Here is a 9083-nt window from a genome sequence, read left to right as displayed (position 1 = left end):
CAATATGGACTATTAATGTCACATTTAAGACGAAATAAAAAAAAATAAACACTCTCTGCGGTATGTCGGATTTATATGTTTTGTAATCAAAACTTGACATGCATGCATGTTAAATATATAACAACCTAAAGCTTCTTTTCATTAAATTGGACTTTTTTATTTAAAAATTAAATTAGATACATCTATTTGTGAGAAGATTTACATACAATAATTACGGTTACAATAATTAGGCATTATAATTTTTGCTATGAGGTAAATCAAATAAACACTGGCTAAACATTTTAAATTTTAGGATAAAGTTCCAAATTTTTTTTAATATAAACCCGTTCATTTTAAATTTGCTTAGACATTAATATTTAGTATAAACTTTGACAAGCATTTAACGTATATGTGGTAATTTTAATAAAATTAGTTAATAAACATTTGGTCCCTTATATTGATTGGCTTCAAAAATAGAAAACCAATTATACTATAGATAATTGGGAATTGGTGTAAGATCTTTACAAGGTGCATATATCTCTCATCTGTTACCATAAAACTTTTAAGCTGTAACACCTATTGCCAATCACCCTGTAATCAGCATAATCAGACAGCATTCATCCATGTAAAACGTTTACACCTTTTTCCAATTATCCAGGCACATGTAAAATTAAAAAAAAATGAGCTGTCTCCTTGATCTTAATTACGAAAAAAAGGAATAGCAGAACAAAATCCACATTAAAATATACACACACAATTCAGGCATTAGTAGTCTTGTAGTTTTTTCCTTTAATTCTTCTACGAGTTTTTTTTATTATATCTGTTATATTTGCTGATGGTATTGATAATAATGTACCTCCGGCGCCTATAACACAAGTAAATTCTAATCATGGATACAATGAAATATTTTTATTATCTGCACTCAAAAATGTACCAACCTATAATGATGTTCAATATGTTACGTATTAATCCTTCGTTTGCCTTAGCCTAGATCTGTCCAGGCTGCCCTTCTACCTTAGGACAGATATATCCGGAAACGACACAAGCTATATTTTATCTAATTTTCTACGGTTCAAAATACTTTGCACTTTAATTTGAATATACTGCAGATTATAGACAACAGCTTGGCGTTAAAAAATTCCAGGGATTTGTTTCCGAACGAAAAATACAATGTATCCAAACTTCATAGCTTAACCGCTGTTGACTCAAAGTGGTGGCAATATAAGGTGTTCACCCGGCAAACCTGTGACATACGGGAGGTTAAACCATCAATTGGTAAACCTCAACATGGTATTACTTCGATGAAATATATCGCGCGTACTTAAAATTTCCCTTCCGCCCAGCGCTTGATAAATTACTTTTCCTGATTATTATCAAGTACATATTATAAAACAGATAAATTCTGTTTCTTAGCATTTATGATATAGCTATAAAGTTAAATAATAAGCCCTCGACTAACACTAATATCTGTGTACTCAATAAACTACAAATAACTTAAATGTTAATTCTTTGATATAATGCACTGCGATACTGCGTTAGGTTTTAAATAGTTTTACAGGTTAGCAATTTTCTAGAGCTGGAATTTAACCTTGACGTGAGTTATGAGATTGCGTGGATCGTACTGGAGTTTGTTTAACTTTTCTTTTGAACGGATTTAGATCTATGATATCGTTTTCGATTAGGTTATTCGTCTGCAATGTAAGAGCATTTGGTAGGTAAGATCATACATTTTTATAGCATAAAATTTTAAACTTTTTCTCAAACCTCTATCATCATCATTTCAGCAATAATCTGTATTTGAGCGTCATATGTTAAGCACTGATTTTATTGTTATTAACATTTTTTATGATTTCACGGATACTATATATAATATAAAGGTAGGCGCGCCATCTATCGACTGACACTATCATTAACTATTTTATTTCTGGTTTGAAGCAATGTGTAATAAATATTTTTACTGGTATGGCATAATATAGTTATTTTGAAGGTATATATACAAAATAATGATTTTTACTGTAGGTGTTATAATAGTTTTAATATAATTCAAAATGTTAATAAGCTTGCATCGATTCTTAAATAATAAATGATGACTTTGAGGTTAGTAAAAATCGATTCGTTTGTTCGATTTGCATAGCTATATGGCGTTTTGTTTACTGTTTTACTGCACAAAAGTAGATTCAACGGATAGAAATGTTTATATCCACGGCTCGTGTTCCACTTTACTAAAATACACATCTTGAGACCAGCCTGAAAAACGGGCTGCTGAAATTCTGTCTGCAATACGCCCGTCCGCTGTGTTTATGTGGATTAGAAAAATATGTACCATATTACATTTTAATCTCGGCAATATGGCCTAGTTTTTTCATTTTATTGCCAACCGCTGCGAATTCAGACTGATGCGGTATCCGTACGCTATTTTCGATAGAACTTGTTAAAAGAAATCTTTTGCTCTTCATATTACAAGTAATTAATTTTTTTTAAATTTAAGTTGTATAAAATGATTGAGTAAAGGTGTAACATTCCACAATTACATGTGTAGTTTCCTAGAAAATTTTGAAATAAATATTTTTCCAACTACAGTACGAAAGACCGATAACTTTAGTATTATTGGATACAATAATTAAATTTAATATGCCGTGATCCCAATTCCGAAAAAACTTTTTCTTAATATGTTATTAATATGATATTCATTTTTTTTTAAAACCACACAGTACCAGTAATCAATCACCTGTATAACACCACGGAAACAATCAGGCGTTTTTTTTATTATTATATTAATTTCATTATGGTTAATACAACAATTACGTCCTGTATGAATTACAATTATTAAAGTATTTAAACAAAATATTAAGATTGTAAAAGTGATTAAAGCAACTTTTAAAACAGCAAGTTTTGCATTTATTGGTACGATGTCGTTAGAGTGCTACGGACTACCTAAAGCAAATGCTACGGTGCTACGTTTTACTATTTAATACTCTTGAATGTACACGTTTAATGCGTGAAAAAGGGTAACAGAGTTATATTGACTTAAAAAAGTACATTGGCGGAGTTATCAACAACCATTGTAAGAAAACAAGAAGGACGTAGTACGTAGTCGATGTATACATTGTACGAAATAATTTAGACCAGTGTTTCTCTCACGTTGGATTCTCAATTTCATTGTTAGAGGGGACAATTCGGAAATGGACTCGTCGCTAGTTTAATACCTCCGCTTAAATAAAAAAATTATGTATGTTACATGAGGAAGTGTCTATCAACGTTAGGGTTATTGCGAGATCGAAAAATAAAGCTTACTCTTTTACACGTATTTCACTTTTGAATGTTTTATTTCCTTTATAACAAAAATAATAATAATTATGAAGTTGAACAAATTCAATTGTTTTATTTACGTAAACCTCCTTTATACCTTTACCCCGATAAAATTGCACTCCATGTATGTGAATAATTTATACACTGTAGGTAAGTTAAATATATATTAATTGTTGAAGCAAAATTTAAAACAGTTATTGAAGTTTCAAATGATACATGATCATTGTAACATTTTGTTCTAACATTCCTTGGAAACAGGTTTACTGTCTTCTTTGTCTGTTTATAGGATATTTACACGGCGTTTTGGATCTACCGTTTTGTTTGAAGTGAATAACCGGAATTGATGTACGTGTTCTTAATACATTTCAACGATTACTCAAGAGAATACAGAAATTATTTTAAATTACAATATAATCAGACACGAATTTCAGTTTACAGAACTATATATATATATATATATATATATATATATATATATATATATATATATATATATAAATATATATATATATATATATAAATATTTATTTATTTATATATAGAAATTATTTTTTTTAAATAGCTTACACCTTGCAGTTACTACTAGTTATTAATTTATATTTTAAGTATACAATGAGATTACTACCAAATAATATTTGATAGTTAAGTAATAGTAATAACAAGCCCTTATTTTCACCAAGTAAATATACCTTTATTTTTCAGCTGCATTCAATCATTGGAGGCCAGCATTGGGTTAAAGCGTCCATCAGCTCAGTGCAAACTTTCCTATTTTTCGCACTCCATCTTAACTTCTTTGCTACTATTTCGTCGTTTAACTTCTCTAACAAATTTATTATTTTTATTTTGTTAATAAAATATATTAGTTCTACGTATCCTATTTCTGAACCGAAGGACATTATAGAAATGTTACAATTTTATATTATTTTTTCGTGTGTTCTGACTGGAGAGTTTATTTTCGCTACAGTGACCAGCCGCCTTAAGGAGGATTTGGTATAATTAGTGTTTTAGGTTATTTTTGAAAGGTTTTGTTCTTATAGAAATTTATATCTGTTTTTTGAGTGATGACAGGTGTATCTGTGTTTTGGACTCCTGAGAGGGGGTGGCTATTTCTTTTTCTTACATGGCTACAAGATCTAATACAATTTTCGTAATATGATTTATAGTGTAATAAAATTACACTCATTTATTCAAATATTTTTTTACTTCATATACACCTGTATATGAAGTAAAAAAATATTTGATTGGTTTTATGGTTGTAAAAGGAAATTTATGGTACGCACTATCCAAAAAGAAATGGTTTCAGAAATAATAAATAACATAATGATATTATATTTACAAAAACTGTTTTCAAAATTCGGATTACCGTGATAAGTTTATACAGAGCAATTTGAAATAGGTGTAAAAGATTTAAAGCTTATTGCTGTCAAAGAGCTGTACATTTAAAACAACAGCTAAACGGTAGAGGATGAACTTTGCAATCGTCGGTCGCAGGTTCGATTCCCGGGAGTCTTATATATAATTCACTCTTCTTGCAACTGTTATATAGGATTGCCATTGCTCACAAACAAGTCACCCGAAGATGGGCAGCAGCGTGCTCTGTGTACCATAATATTTCAACGCGATTGCAAACCCAGGGGTCATAGACGCCCACTGCAAGGCATACATCTTATGCCTTGCAGTGGGCGTCTATGAGCTGAAACGGCGAACGACCAGTTATAAATTTTACTGTTTTAAAGCCTTTACACGTATAGCGTATCACTCTGTATGTATTGTATGTACTATGTACATCACATTTTTAAAACAGGTTGAAAATAAAACGTAGCATAAATGTAGTTCATAGGCACGTTCGATTTGTCGTAAGAAAACGTTAAAGGATAATAAATATTGCATTTTACGGCGCATAAAAGGGTTTGTCCTACAAGATAATTTTATCGTATGCACCACGTTACTTTGTTTTACGACTAAATCGTGCCTTGCATAAACTACTATACAAAAAGTATATATCTAGTGTACACTAATAGTAAATAGTAATATATGTTTTAGAAGATATAACAGACGAAAACAGTCTACAGGTTTTCACGTATTATAAATCAACGATATTATTTATATTAATATTCTAGGGAGAGCAGCTACAAGTATAGGTACTAATTCTTATTTTCAAAAAGCTTTTTCTTAATACACTATCCTTTCGTTATTTATTATTTCTTAAACCATACATTTTTGGAAAATAGATAACACATCATCTACTCTTTAGTAAACGATCCGCTTGTTGTATGTTGTCAACTGCTACCTTTGTTTAATTATATATGGCTGACGTTACATCGGTAAAGTCAGATATATATATATGTATATATATTATTATACATAGAGTTTTAATCAATTTTGTCTAATCTTTAATTGATATTTAACATAGGTTTCGGGTGCTATAATGCCAATACCAAAACGTAAATCTGTTTTGAAATTGATCATTCATTAAGGGACTATCGATTTTCTAGAACAGTTTTGAGTCTGGCATAATAAAGACATTGTTTTCCCCTTTTTTAAAAAAAGTTACTTAGCTATAAAGACAGAGACAAAAAGTAGTCATAAAATGAGATCGAAATTTTTAACCGTAGGTAAATATAACTATTATTTTGGTAACAAGCCTAATTGATCGTTTTAAGCTAAACGATACGTGATGGTTGCTTTGATTAACCTATCAAAAACTGGCCTTTAGTAGCATTTCATTAGTTCATGCGCGGAAACTTAGAAACATGTATTATATATAATTATCCGTGATGGAAATATGTTATAAGGAATGAAATATGACATAAATTACATATAAAGAGTGACATTACAGTTAATTTTTATTACAGGCAGTAATGTGTAAATGTTACTCTGTTTCGGATTTAAAACGTCGTAAATTATGTAATTACTATCGTGATGTACCATAACACAAGCCAACGCGGTCAGAATAAACATGGCACCTATAGGGAGTTATTTAAAAAAAAACTTAGGTCTAGCTCGACTTTTCAATTTGAGAAAAACCGACAGGTACAATGATTTCTGAGTTGGTGTAATTCGCTACATTTTATGAAAGAATAAATATACCCTGGCCTAAAGTAACATAATTAGCGATAAATAGCAAATTTCAATATGAACCACGCATCTCATTTCATCTACAACTAACTTAACGAAAATAGTAATCTTAAAAAAATAAGCTTTACAAATGTTAATAAAAAAAAACTTTTAAGTGTCTTTAAATTATCGGTAAAATATCTCAAAAAGATATGCTACGTTGATCTACATGCTAATAACAATATGGTAGAGTAACAACTGACTGCTGGTATTTAGTGAGATCATATCATCGTAAAAAGTTTATGGTTTGGCTTGCCCAGTGCGTCAAAATACAAAAATATCCACGTACTTTATTCGCGTAAAGATATTCAAAGTAAGCTGGCATCAATAACTACTCAGAAATAAATCATTGAAAAAAGAATATATTTGTGAATTAAAACTCACGTTATTGAGAATTATCTTTTGTATCTGACTAGCACACAATGTTTTTGCACGTTTTCAAAGAGATCGCTTTTCAGAATTTTGTGGAAAACACGAAATACCTGATGGAATGTGACCGTTTTCATATTATTATAATTACATTTAAAAAACTATTCTTTGAATTTTTTTTTAAATTGGACAATGTATTTAGTGCTACAGTTCCTTTGTCTTTTCCAAAAAAATGTTTGTGTTTTACCTGATTTACAAAGCAGTAGTTTACATGAACATTGAATACTACACTTCTTAAACAAAAAATACGCTACAATTTCATGAAACTTTCAAATAGTAACGACATTAGAATAGATTAAATATATATGAATAATAGAATTTTAAAACATCAACAAATCTATAGATTTAATTCAGATTAGAATACATTCTGTAATAATAAAACTAAGTTAGTAGAACGTAGAAATTCAAGAATAATGTAAAAAATGCAAAATTTTATTGCAAAAGAAAAAATATTTCAGTGTTATTTTGTCAGTTTGTAGTTCTTGAAGAGTTTTATAAGAATTTTTTTGGAAAATTACAAGACGAATAATGTTTTGTGGAACAAAAACATTAAAATAGATATTAAATTGGTACTTACATGAATTTTTCCACAAACTCACAACCGATCCGTAGCGTGATATCCTTGCGCGCACGCATCTCACGGTTGCCGGTGTATTTTTAATATAAAAATATCTAGTCTCGTATCGAATCATAAAAATATAAATATTTTAGGATCGACCGCTCGCGATCTAAGCACGCCTCGTCTACCCATTGACGTATTCGTTTCGAACTAATTTCGGTGCAGCGACTATTCCGCGATTCTGTAAACATCGCACTGGCGACATGCGTCCGGATAACTCTGAACTGCCACGCGCCTGAAACTTCTTCGTTTGCGTCCTGGATGTTACTATACAGGAGAAGCGGGGTGGGCCAAGTAACACTGGAAATTTCACAGTCTTACAAACTAATGGATGCAGACGATATGACGTTTATCATGTGGAATTAAATTCTATTTTCCTCTACGGAAACGTTCGGTAAAAAATTGTACGCAATAAGTTCTGTTTTGGGCACACTATGAGTCAGCCGCGATGAGGAAATGCGTGCAAGTTATAATTTCGGAGCAGCCAACATTGTTTAATGGTTTTATAAATCTAATCCGCAACAGCTTCCTCTCAAAAATAGTGTAAAAGGAAACGTTTCTCACATAAAATGTCTTATGAAGACAACGTTAAGATTTCATGTTATTTTTTCTTAACTAATGCAAAGGAAATACGCACGTTGCTTTCAACTTAAATAATATCAGTTTCATGAATCTAAATAATAATAATACAAGGAAAGATAAATTCGTCAGCGTGTTGTTTAATCTATGTTAAATCACATTTTATTATTTACTTAATAATATTTTAGCAACTGTCAGATTTTTCCGTTTTATTCAAAATTTTGATCCTCCTTCCATAAACTATTGACGTACATAACACAGAAATTAGATCAGTATACAATTATCAAAGCGTTTTTGCAAGCAAGATAAAGTAGAGCTTATATGAATTTCATTTTCGGAAACTTCACAAACGAATATATATCGATAATTATTACGTATTCATTTTTAAAGTGATCATTTATTGCACAAACCCAGTTTTAATTGATCACATTTTGATTAATTTTGTCCTTTTGGTACTGATGTATAATCACATTTTTATAATAATTGAATTAGCAGTTACGCTGTTCTGTACATATATGTAAGTTCCGACGTAATAAAAACCAAAATAATGTCCTTTTACTTCTGTACAAAAGTCATTACTGAAACAGTTCCGATGTTTACGTATTGATGTGTTCAATAATTGTATTTTTTATGCACATACATTATTCAACATAAGTTCACAAGGCTTAAGAAACACAAACAACATCTTTAAATTTACTGTTTTATAAATCCAAAAATAAAGAGGTGCGTATTGTTTTGAAGCGAAACATTGGATATGGTATAGTTTTTTTTTTGTTAGACGTAAACCCCGTTCTCTTACAACCTTTGTTTTCCAAAACCATTAAAAAAATATTAAACAAGCATACTTGTCGCTTATACACAAGATGAGCCTGTATTAAAATTTACAAATTTCCGATATCTCAGGACGCTATATATAAAAATTACATAATTTTAAACCCTACAACAGTAGGATCTGGTTTCAACAATATGATGCGATATCCGGCGGATATGCTTGATCGCACGTTTACGCCAATAACCCAACGATGTTTGCCTATTTATGCCTTTCTTTAAT

Source organism: Battus philenor, unplaced genomic scaffold (assembly GCF_028537555.1).
Source record: "Battus philenor isolate CCGP_79_NKW_IND1 unplaced genomic scaffold, ilBatPhil1.0.hap1 SCAF_16, whole genome shotgun sequence".
NCBI lineage: Eukaryota > Metazoa > Arthropoda > Insecta > Lepidoptera > Papilionidae > Battus > Battus philenor.
The sequence above is the reverse complement of the archived record's forward strand: the minus strand, read 5'-3'. Positions refer to the sequence as shown.